Below are 12,056 nucleotides of genomic sequence, written 5' to 3'. Positions count from 1 at the left end.
ATATTTTGTATTAAAATAATCTTCAATTTTGTTACTAATTTTTCATGTTTTATGTCTTTTTAAATGAATGTTCCTCATTTTTTGTGATTTTATCTTTTATGGCAGAATAACCTTATGGCCAATTAATTATGCAGCAAAAATATTTGTGGTGAAAATGCTTGGAACAAAGATGCTTATGGCAAAACTACCTAGAACCAGCATATCCATGAAACAAGGACAGTGTTTATTACTTGCAAATGAAAAATGTAATTGTTAAAAAAAAATTGAGTAATTGGCTCAGGTAGAGAGTAGATGGAGCTGAAAAATAAAGTATTGAGGTAAAAGGTCAAGCTAATGATTTTTTCTTAAGACATGACACATATAGGGATAGAGAGATATGAAAGTATGAAATGTTTGAGGGTGGATGACTCCCTTCCAGCTATGATTCTGAGTCAGAGAGAGGAAACTTTACAGGCTCTACTCATGAACAAGACACAGCTTTCTCGGCTCTTTTATTTTTCATTTACAGGAAGTCCACATTGAGACTCCACCAACATGAGTCCTCAGACTTCAACTCCTGCATCTGTGGGAGTTAAAAATCCCATCCCCTAAAGTTCCCAGTAGTCCCAGAGGTTACTAATTCAACTCTTCATGGCTTTTTGATTCTGGCTTCTGATGATTTTTCCTTCTAGGCTTTCAAACTTGGCTATTTTAAAAATTTGATGTGTATTATCAGATTTCCTATATAGTTAGAAGGGAAAGAGGTTTTCCCCACATCTGATCAAACCCAATGGCAAATTCAAACTTTCAAATTATTTACAAACTAAAAAAGATCATGAATAATTTCAAACATGTAATACAATATAGGGAATAATTTTAGATAGAGATGCAGTCCTTAAGAAGTTAAATGATATTAACTTGTTACCTTACTGTGTCACTTCTCTCTCCAAAAATGTTTAAAATGTTATAAATGGCACTGAAGCATTATCCCAATTCCTTCCCCCATTCTGTCCTCTTTCTCAAAAGAACTATTTTCTTGAATTTGAAAATAGTCACTAATTCATTTAAAAAACAATGTGCCCATTACACATTATCATAAGTAGGATTTTAAATGAAAAGCAGTATATTTTTCAAAACAAAAATTTTGAAGAATAGCATTGTTTTACACTTTTTTCAACATGTTTTCATATCTGGCTTAGTAGATGATAGCTCATATCTGCATCTGCATTCATGTTATTTTGTTTGAAGTATATGAAGAAAATACAGCAGCCTTGTACAAATATGTAACTGGAAAGGGAGGAGTATTTTAATAGTCTTTTCAGTTAATTATGGATATTCTACTTTGATACTAATAAAAACTTGATAAGTGGTAGTTTCTTAGAGATCAGTGACAGTGTGGAATCTGATACCATAAGAATGAACTTTTTATCCTCTATGACATTAAAATCCATCAGTTTTATCTTGCATTTTGAATTGATCTTTTACCCATGTGTGAGTTTGTCACATAATGCATTGGTTACTTGGAAAATATTAGCTCACTGAGTTATCTGAGTTATGTATATCTAACAAACATTCAAGCACTTCATTACATGTTGTTGACATGTCATTCTGTCTGTCTGTGTATCTCATCACATCTCATCACGGGTCTCATTGTAAAAGTCTTAACATATTGGGAAGCTGTTGAGCTTACAATGACATACAAATTTTCCAAAATTCTTATATTCACTTGAAATCTCAAATATTATTACTGGTAATGAATATCATCAATTATTTTCCTTACAGGGAGAGGCTTATTTCATTTGTTTGTGAGACCCAAGTCTGAATAACCATTTATTATTTCAATTTATTCTTTCAAATAAAAGTGGTGTTCCAAGGAGTGGCTCATTCAGTTCAAACTCAAAGAACACACAATTGCTTACTCTCAGGACAACCATTGTACTTTGGGACGCAGAAGTGCTTCATTGTGTGTTTCCCATTTCATCACACAGAATGTTAAAAAGATATGTACTCAAGCCTTGAGATTTAGTAAATTTACTGCTTTATCAGGGATATTCTTTTTGTCTAGAGTTTTATCTAATGCTCTGTATCTAGTAAGATGGCCATATTTTTAAAATCTGTTAACATAGCAACATTTATGGATTTAAAAAATACCAGATGATCTTTATAGACCTGTGATAAATCCAAACCAGTCATATTATTAACCTTGTTACTATTATTATTTTTAAAATACTCTGTTGGATTCAATTTACAAGTATTTTGCTTAGAATTCCTGTATCTATATTCATAAATGAGATTAGCCCCTGCAATTTTTCTTTCTTGCACCTTTTTCTGCTTTGGTATTAGCTGATACTGATCTCAGAGAATGAGTGGGGAAGTTTTATTTCTTTTTCCATTCTCTGGAAGAATTTGTGAAAACACTGGATGAATGAGAACTTGCTAAAACTTGCCTGTGAAGCCGTTGGGGTTTGATATTTTTTTTTGTGGGAATATCTTTAACCACTGCTTCACTTCTTCTAATAGTTATAGACTTTCTGTTTTTCCATTTATTTTGAGACAGCTCTGCAACTCATATTTTTCTAGGAATTCATTCATTTTGTCCAAATGTTCAAAATTGATGGCATATAGATGTTAATAATACTCTTAACTATTCTAATTGCAGTTTTATCTTAAGTTTTATCCCTCTTTTTCTCAGCATAGTGTTTGTGTTTTCTCTTTTCTTGATTAATCTCTTGATTAATTAATTGATTAATCTCCCAAAAGTTTGTCCATTTCATTTAAAGAACCAAACCATTTTTGATCCTCTCTATTGTATTTTGTTTAATTGATTTCTACTCTCAACTTGTCTCCTTTTTCTGTGTTCCCTGTACTCATTCCATTGTTCATTTATTCCAGAATCCTAAGAGGACACTTAGCTCAGTAATCATGAAGTTTTCTTTTTTACCAATATAATCACTTAAAACTGAATTTTTCCCTGAACACTTCATGTTTGCCATGTCCTACAATTTTTGACGTGCAGTGTCTCTATTACTATTCATTTTCAAATATCCTAAATATATTTAGGAAATATAGAAAATAACTAAATATTTTCAAATTTCCATATTGACTTCATTTCTAATCTTGAGTTAGCTAGTGTTTTGTGTCCACAAATTTGGGATTCTCTGTTTGCCTTTCTGTCATTAAAATTCAAACCAAGTTATGATCAGATTCTATGCCTTGATATTTTTTGATACTGTGTGTGTGTGGGTGTCCTAGTACCTAATAATTCCTGCAAATGTTTCATATGTGCTTAAGAAAAATATTCAATTTCTAATCACTGCAATGTAAATGCTGCAGATCAAGCACATCAATCATGCTGTTTAGATCCTCCATATTTTCACCATTTTTCCACCTGACCCACCAGTAATCACAGGCCTGCCAGTATTTCCTTTCATGATGATGATTCTCTACATTTTCCTCTGTAATTACACCAGATTTAAATAATACATTTAGAGACTTTTTTGGGGGGAAGAAACATGCTTAAATTGCTTTATCTTAGTGACTTCAGTAGAAGTGAGGCAAATAAAAGATTTTGGGGCATGGAGTTATACAGTTTTCACTTCAATGACCCTCGTCACCTTCAATTACCTTGTGTCAACCTCTGGAAAGCTTTCCCTAGGAACAGTCTTCTCAGAGCCCCATGCATGTCCTTGTTCCTCAGGCTGTAGATGAAAGGGTTCATCATGGGGGTCACCACAGCATACATCACTGTAGCTTCTGAGTCCTTCATGGAGTAGGTTTGGAGGGGCTGCAGATATACCATGCCAAGAGTCCCATAGAAGAGGGAGACCACAGCCAAATGGGAAGCACAGGTGGAGAAGGCTTTGTACTTGCTAGAGGCTGAGGGTATTCGGAGGATGGCTTTGACAATCCAGACATAGGACATGATCATGATCCCTAGGGGGGTGAAGAATATGAAGCAGCCTGAGGTAATCAGCACTACGTGAATGATCTGGGTGTTGGAACAGGCCAGCCTCAGCAGGACATATATCTCACAGAAAATGTAGTATATCTTCTGGGAACCATAGAATGTCACCCTGGTCATGAGGAGGGTGAGGAAGAGGTGATAGAGGACAGAAAGTGACCAACATAAGGTGAGGAGCAAAATCAGAGCCCAGGGTTCATGGCTGTGACATAGTGGAGGGGGCGGCAGATGGCCACATAGCGGTCATATGCCATTGTTGCCAGGATGAAGTTGTCCAGTGTCACCAAGGAGACCAGGAAGTAGAGCTGTGTTAGACACCCCACATAGGAGATGGCTTTATTCTGAGACTGGAGGTTTACTAATGTCTTAGGGATTGTATTGGTGACAAAAAAGAGGTCTGTGAAGGAGAGGTTGGCTAAGAATACATACATGGGAGTGTGAGGTGGGAGTCAGAGGCAATGGCCAGGATGATGAGCACATTTCCCACCACTGTGACCAGATACATGGACAGGAACATCCATAACAGAATCCGCTGCTCTTTAGGACTCTCTGAGATCCCCAGGAGGAGGAACTCTGAGGTCCCATTCTGGTTATCTCTATGCATTTCCCCAATTGTCTGCAAGATTAGTACCAACACACATTTACAAATTTAGTATTGAGTAAGGACATTGAGGTAAACAAAATAAAATATTTTCTTAGGATTAAAAATATCTTAGACTAAATTTTATAATTTTTTAATGTGAGCAATGAAGTAATAACAAAAGCATAACATGGAAAATCTTTATTCAATTTTTTCCAGTGACTTTTAATCTGACATACTCAATATTATAGAAATAATGTCTATACCTTATTTTAAATCCTATCAGCTTATAATATTCTTGAGGTACTTAAAGATTAGTATGTTATAGTTTTGATATTGCACAGATTTAAGTGATTTTAAAATAGGTGTATGTGTTATAGGAAATGGATACGGTACAATGGACAAAGGAGGGAGATAAGGACAAATATTGTAAGGGAAAAAAAAATTAACATTATTTGCTGATAGTATGATCTATCTGGGAAACCCAAGATGATCAGCTGAGGTGCCATTAGAAATAAAAAGGGATTTCAGTAAAGTGACCAATCACACAGTGAGTAGTCACAAAACTAATGGTGCTCTTATAAGTATATACTGCAGTGATGAAGACTGTGTTGTCAGACACTGGAATTCAAGTGTGAGTGCTGTCTCTTACTAGCTGTGAATTCTCAGGCCATTTAACTGGGTTCCTTAAGACTCCATTTCTTTATTTCAAAAATAGGTCAGGAGCGGAGAAAATTAAACAATGAACCACTTAACAGAGAGTTTGTATGCACTGAGCACTCCACAAATATTGCCTATTATTATCACATGCAAACAGTAATCAGGAATAATAAGGCTAAAATCTAACGTGAAACAATCCCATCTACATGATCAACAAATGGATCTATGCATTAATTTGTTGATAAGAATCAGGCACGAACAAAAAGAAAAAGCTGGTGGCATCATAATTCTGGACTTAAAGCTCTATTACAAAGCTGTAATATAGGACTGGCACAAAAACAGACACATAGATCAATGGAACAGAATAGAGAACTCAGAAACGCACCCTCAACTCTATGGTTAAAGCAGGAAAGAATATCCAATTGAAAAAAAGACAGTATCTTCAACAAAAGGGTATTGGGAAAATTGGACAGCTACATGCAGAAGAATGAAACTGCACTATTTCCTTACACCATATACAAAAATACACTCAAAATTGATGAAAGACCAAATGTGAGACAGTAATCCATCAAAATCCTTGAGGAAACACAGGCAGCAACCTCTTTGAGCCCAGCCACAGCAACTTCTTCCTAGAAGAATTGCCAAAGGCAAGGGAAGCAAGGACAAAAATGAGCTATAGGGACTTCATCTAGATAAAAAGCTTTTGCACAACAAAGGAAACAGTCAACAAAACCAAAAGAACTCACAGAATGGGAAAAGATATTTGCAAATGACATCTCAGATAAAGGGCTAGTATCCAAAATCTATAAATAACTTATCAAACTCAACACCCATGGGATACATAATCCCATCAAGAAATGGGCAGAAAACCTCAACAGGCGTTTCTGCAAAAAAGACATCCAAATGGCCCACAGACACTTGAAAAAGTGCTCCACATCACTCGGCATCAGGGAAATACAAACCAAAATCATAGTGAGATACCACCTCACACCAGTCAGAATGGCTAAAAATAACAAGTCAGGAAATGACAGATGTTGGCAAGGATGTGGAGAAAGGGGAGCCCTCCTACACTGTGTTGGGAATGCAAATTGGTGTAGCCACTCTGGAAAACAGTATGGAGGCTTCTCAAAAAGTTGAAAATAGAGCTACCCTACGACCCAGGAATTGCACGGCTAGGTATTTATACCAAAAATACAAATATAGTGATCTGAAGGGGCACCAGCCCCCCAATGTTTATAGCAGCAATGTCCACAATAGCCAAACTGGAAAGAGCCCAGATGTCCATTAACAGAAGAATGGATAAAGAAGATGTATATATAAAGAGATATTATACAGCCATCAAAAAGGGGAAATATTGCCATTTGCAATGATGTAGATGGAACTAAAAGTAAGTGAAGTAAATCAATCAGAGAAAGACAATTATAATATGATTTTACTGATATGTGGAATTTGAGAAACAAGGCAGAGGACCATAGGGGAAGAGAGGAAAAAAGGAAATGACCAAACCAGAGAGGGAGACAAACTATAAGAGACTCTTAATCTCAGGAAACAAAGTGAGGACTGCTGGAGTGGAGGGGCATGGGAGGTGTTGACTGGGTGACAGACATTGGGGAGGGTGTGTGCTATGGTGAATGCTGTATATTGTGTAAGACCGATGAATCACAGACCTGTACCCCTGAAACAAATAATACATTGTATGTTAATAATAATAATAATAATAAAAGAATCAGGCATGCTCTTCAAATTCTCCAGGGAGGCATAAAGTAAAAATTTAATAAATGGATGGATATACCAGATTCCAAACTGATTCTGAAAGCTGAAATATTGCAAAGGCAAAAATTCTATTATTAACCTATTCAAAGTCCAAATTTTTAAGAAACAAAAGCTAATCTAAAATTCATCTAAAAATAAGCACAAAAATAAGGTAAGAAAATGTTGAGAAAGAGAATAACAATGAGACACTTCCTCTGCCAACCGTGAAGGATTCAAAAATGGTGTAGTGCTGGTGCTGCACTGAATAGATTGATAGAATGGGACAGAAACTTCAGAAACAAATGAGTACATGTGGGATTTAGTGGATTATTATGATAACAGGTCAGAGTTGCATTATGGGATAAATGTTATTGGGAGAGCTGTCTATTTTTGGGAAAAGTTAGTAAGGTTTTTTATGTCAACTTTATGTCAATTAAAAAAAGAAATGAAGGTTGAACTGAACTGTATAGAATATTAGTCATTTAGTGGATTTTAGATGAAGGAATGGGGGAGTCATAAGCCCAAGAACCTTAATGAATGAATGAAGGTACAGATAAAAAATGCAGTTGTTTTGAAAATCAGTCAGTGTGTCAAGGAAAGTTTTGCAAAGACATGTTTTGCAAATTTAGTCAGGAACATGATGGATTTGAAGTAACAGCAATATAAACAAATGTAGATGTGGGGACAATGAATAACCTATGACGTAACAGTAATATGGAGCTCTGGGTTTTAGGGGAGAGGCCAACCTGGCGTTTAGCAAATGAGTGGATTCATTATCTCAATGAAGAGAGTTCAATTCCCAGATATCCTGTGTTAGTGGTATAGTGGAAGGAGACTTTGAGTCAGAAGTTCGAGTCTGTGTTAACTCATACAGCTGTTTTTTTGAGCAAACAACTACCCAATACCGAGTACTTGGTTAGACAATGTGTTGAATATTTTATGTATATTAAATCTTATATTTATTCCACAAATAGCCCTATTACTTTCTATTTCTCCATTTTGGGGATTAGAAGGTTAATGAGTTTCCCAATGTTGCCCAACCAGTAACTCATGGAGCTGGGATTTGATTACCAGTTTCTGCCTCCAAATTCCAGGCCTCAACTGCTCTGCCAGACATTAAACAAGAATAATGATGTCTCCCTCACTATGGGTTTAGAGAAGAACTCAAATGGAGGAGGAAGCCCTTTTCCAACCCTAAATCCATATGTAAATGAAGGAGCTATTATGAGGGTCCCAAAGGAAGTCTTATTCTTTTTTTTTTTTAATTATTTATTTGACAGAGATCGCAAGTAGGCAGAGAGGCAGGCAGAGAGAGAGAGAGAGAAGCAGGCTCCCTGCTGAGCAGAGAGCCTGATGCGGGACTCGATCCCAGGACCCTGAGATCATGACCTGAGCCGAAGGCAGTGGCTTAACCCACTGAGCCCCCAGGAAGTCTTATTCTTTACCATTTTCCCAAGCTTCTGAGTATCTCTTAATCCCCTAAAGTCAGAAACTCTGCTCTCAGGAGAAAGAGACCTCCAGGGCCTACTTCCTTCTCTATCTTGCACCTGGCTCTCCCTACTACACAGAGAGAGCACCCTCAGGCCATCTGCGTCTGTAGGAAATAACCCAGGATGTCCTAGGGAAGACTCACCTGTGGCTGGCCTGTTGGTGTGGTCTACATGGATTGGTCAGGTCAGAAGCTAGAAAATAAAAGAGAGACGTAAATATCCAGGCTGTCTCCCAAAAGACTTGAGTGCTGTGTTGATGAAAAGAGCTGGCAGGGGAAAGTGATCCCAACACAGAAGGCATTTGAACAGGGCTGCATTATACAGTGGGCTAAGTGATCATTTCAGAGCTGATGAAAGCAGTTAGTGGAGGTGGGTGATGGTTAAGATCTAATTCTAAGATTCCAAACTATAGAGTAATCATGTGATGGTCCTTTGGCATTTGAGTGAATATGGGAGAAACTCTAAGCTCAGGCTCTAGAAACTTTTTGCATACACAGCTTCCCACATTTATTATTTGCTACTGTAAAATTCACCCAAAGTTCAACACTATAAATGAGTTATTTTACCAATATTTAAGGGAAGGTTGTAGTTGGAACAATATGCCCAAGGTCACAGAGTGATTTGGTGGCAAGGATTAGGCTGTGACCTCGTTCCAAGTCAGGTGTTCGCTTTGTTAGCCTAAGAAGGGGGAGGAAGTAGAAAACTGGGAAACAAAAGGTCAGCAAGGAGTGGGCTCCTTGCTTCTTAGGACAGTGGAGTTTCAGTGAGCATGAGAACTAATGGGCTAATTTCAGAGACCACTGCAAGACCACGCCTCCCCCCCAGCAAATGGCCTAAGAATGAAAATGAGCATAATGGTAACTCCCTGAGTGACTCCAACCCTGAGCACACTGGCCACCATCTCTGTTTCTGCCATGGAGACAAAGGTCTTACAACTCCTTAGACCTCATCAGAAACTACACAGCCCATTTGTCTGGATTCAGGACCCTCTGGGAGGAAGCAGGGAAGAGGGCTGGGGAAAGACAGAGAACACCCAGAAGGCATGATATCTTTGCTTTTCTACCCCTCAAGGCAGGTGTCTCCCATGCTTCAGTGTGCAGAGAAACACCTGTGATACTTTAAAACAAAAAGCTGATTTTCTGGCCCCCTTCTGGAAATACTGATTCTGTTTTGAGAACCAAGTCCTTTTTAGCAGCCACCTGGTGATTCTCACTGTGCGGAAATGCTGTTCTGAGTCTGTAAGACTCAATGGGTTCTGAGCATTTGTGTGGTCAGATTGGCTTAGAGACACAAACCCCTCTGCAATGAGGGCAGAGATTGTAGAGTGGTATGGAAAAGTGTTCCAAACTTGATGTTGGAAAAGTGTCCTTTGGTACCTCCTGTGTTGCTCCCTGGTTGCAGAACCATGAGGAGGGCATGGAACCTCCCTGAGCCTCCTCATCCCACCACAAAGCCTTTCTTGCAGGTTTGAGAATCACATGCAACAGAGTATGTGACAGCACTTTGAAAACTGTAGAGTGCTAAAAAGATAGGAGGGGATGCCAATTACCTTCAAATATTAGGGGATTAGATTATATGAAGACCATCAAAGTTTGTTATGTTTGTGTGAGAGAGAAAAGGTGAAGAAAGAAGATAAGAAAGGAGAAAAGGGAGAGAGAATGGAGTCTGTGATGTGAAGACCTTACCCACTGTTCTGTGCTGCTTTTAAAGTTACCTGGTTCTGCTGCCCTCAGTTTCTTCCTACATTGGATGAAGAGTCAATCAGAACACAAAGGACCCTATGACATTGATTTCTGAATAGGACTTCATGATTTGTCGTTTTGGCTAAAGGTGGGAAGCAGAGGAATTGGCCTCTGGATAAGCAGTCTGTCCAAAAGAGAATGGCAGGCTGTGGGTGCCCTGCTGAATATGGGGGATCTGAGAACTGATGGTTGTATCCTAAGCTCAAAAAAGAAAGGGACTGAACTGGAGCCACATCAGGGCTGTTTTTCAGTTCTGGAGAGACACTGGGGAGGCAATCCCAAGACAGCTTGTTGGGAGGAACCTAGATAATTGCTCCAGTGTTAATATCTGCACACAAAGGTCTTGGGAAATAAGTCTTATTTACAAAGAGTAAACCAACACCTTGGGCCGTAATCCTAAAACATGCTCCAGGAATTAGATTAGCAGGAAAGAAAGAGCTACATGCACATGCTTCAGCCTGGCCTTGAGTCATCAGAGGTCCAGAAACTCTCAAGCACTGCATTTGGACAATCCCAGGTGGCTAGTGGCTCTGAGTACTAAGTAAAAGAAGCTTAAAAAAAAAAATTACCTGATGTAGGAAAATAACATCAAGTAGACTTCAAATTATTTTTCTCAATCCCATTTTCAAATATAATTTTGAGCACAAACCCAAAGATAAGCAGGTACACAAGTAAATAAGATACTGAAAGAAGAGCCAACAGCTGAAAGGCATTTCAGATAACAGAAGGCATTTCTAGATAACAGAACAGTTGGACCCAGAATATATCATGATGTTTGTGATGTTTTGGGATATAGAACTAATTGTGAAATGTTGGAAGGACTTTTTACAAACTGAACAAACATGAGTAACCAGCAATCAGATAAAAACAAACAAACAAACAAACAAACAAACAAACACCTTACTAGCCTTGTAGAGAGAGATGCTGTCTGGTTTTTTTTTTAGTCACTGACTGTTCCTGCAAAGTCAGCAGACCCTGACTCCTAATAGTATGAATCAGTTGACCCATTTTGTACATTATTGAAATGAAAGTACCTCTTTTGGGTTGTTTTGTGTCTGCTTCTCTCACTCTCTATATTGTGAGGTCTAACCGCATTGTTGTAGATGGTTGTGGGTTGTTCATTCTCATTGCATTGTGTGACTGCCATTGAAATCCATTCTCCCATTGATGGGCACTTATGGCTTCCAGTGTTGGGCTCTTAAGAATAGTGGAGCTGCACATTCCTCCTGGGCATCTTTCTATATGGGGGCAGTGTCTGGATGACAGGGCAGGTGTTCATTTAGTTTAGAAGACAGTGCTATACAGCTTCCCCTACTAGTTGTAATATAGCATTGCTATGCTCCCTTTAGCAGCCAGTGAGAGTTCCAGTTGCTCCACATTCTTTTTTTTTTTTTTTAAGATTTTATTTATTTATTTTACAGAGAGAGAGAGAGAGAGAGAGAGATAGATCACAAGTAGGCAGTAGGCAGAGAGGCAGGCAGAAAGAGAGGAGAAAGCAGGCTCACCGCTGAGCAGAGGGCCCAATGTGGGGCTCCATTCCAGGACCCTGAGGTCATGACCTGAGCCAAAAGCAGAAGCTTTACACACTGAGCCACCCAGGTGCCCTCAGTTGCTTCACATTCTTAACATAACTTGGCATTTTCCATCCTTCTCATTGGAGCTTTTGTGGGTATGTGGTATCTTACTGTGGTTTTAATTTGCATGCCTTTTCTGACTAAGGAAGTTAAGCATCTAGTGGTTATTCTCCGCAGGTATATTCTCTTGTGTAGATTATCTCTTCAAGTCTTGTGCCCATTTTTCTATTGGGGTTTTCTGTCCCCTTCATGTTGATTTATAGGAGTTCTTTATGTGTTTTGTTTAGAAGTCCTTTGTCAGAGGTATGTAATAACATC

General features: G+C 38.3%; 1 pseudogene across 1 annotated transcript; it reads right to left on the bottom strand.

Moving 5' to 3' along the window:
• Positions 1-2,263: 2,263 nt before the first annotated feature.
• LOC309852243 (olfactory receptor 1D2-like) lies at positions 2,264-4,544 on the bottom strand (annotated as a pseudogene). The gene has a single exon. The product of its transcript is annotated as an olfactory receptor 1D2-like (transcript).
• Positions 4,545-12,056: the final 7,512 nt, after the last annotated feature.

The sequence above is a fragment of the Mustela nivalis genome, assembly GCF_964662115.1.
Source record: "Mustela nivalis genome assembly, chromosome: 17".
Lineage (NCBI taxonomy): Eukaryota > Metazoa > Chordata > Mammalia > Carnivora > Mustelidae > Mustela > Mustela nivalis.
The sequence above is the reverse complement of the archived record's forward strand: the minus strand, read 5'-3'. Positions and strand labels throughout refer to the sequence as shown.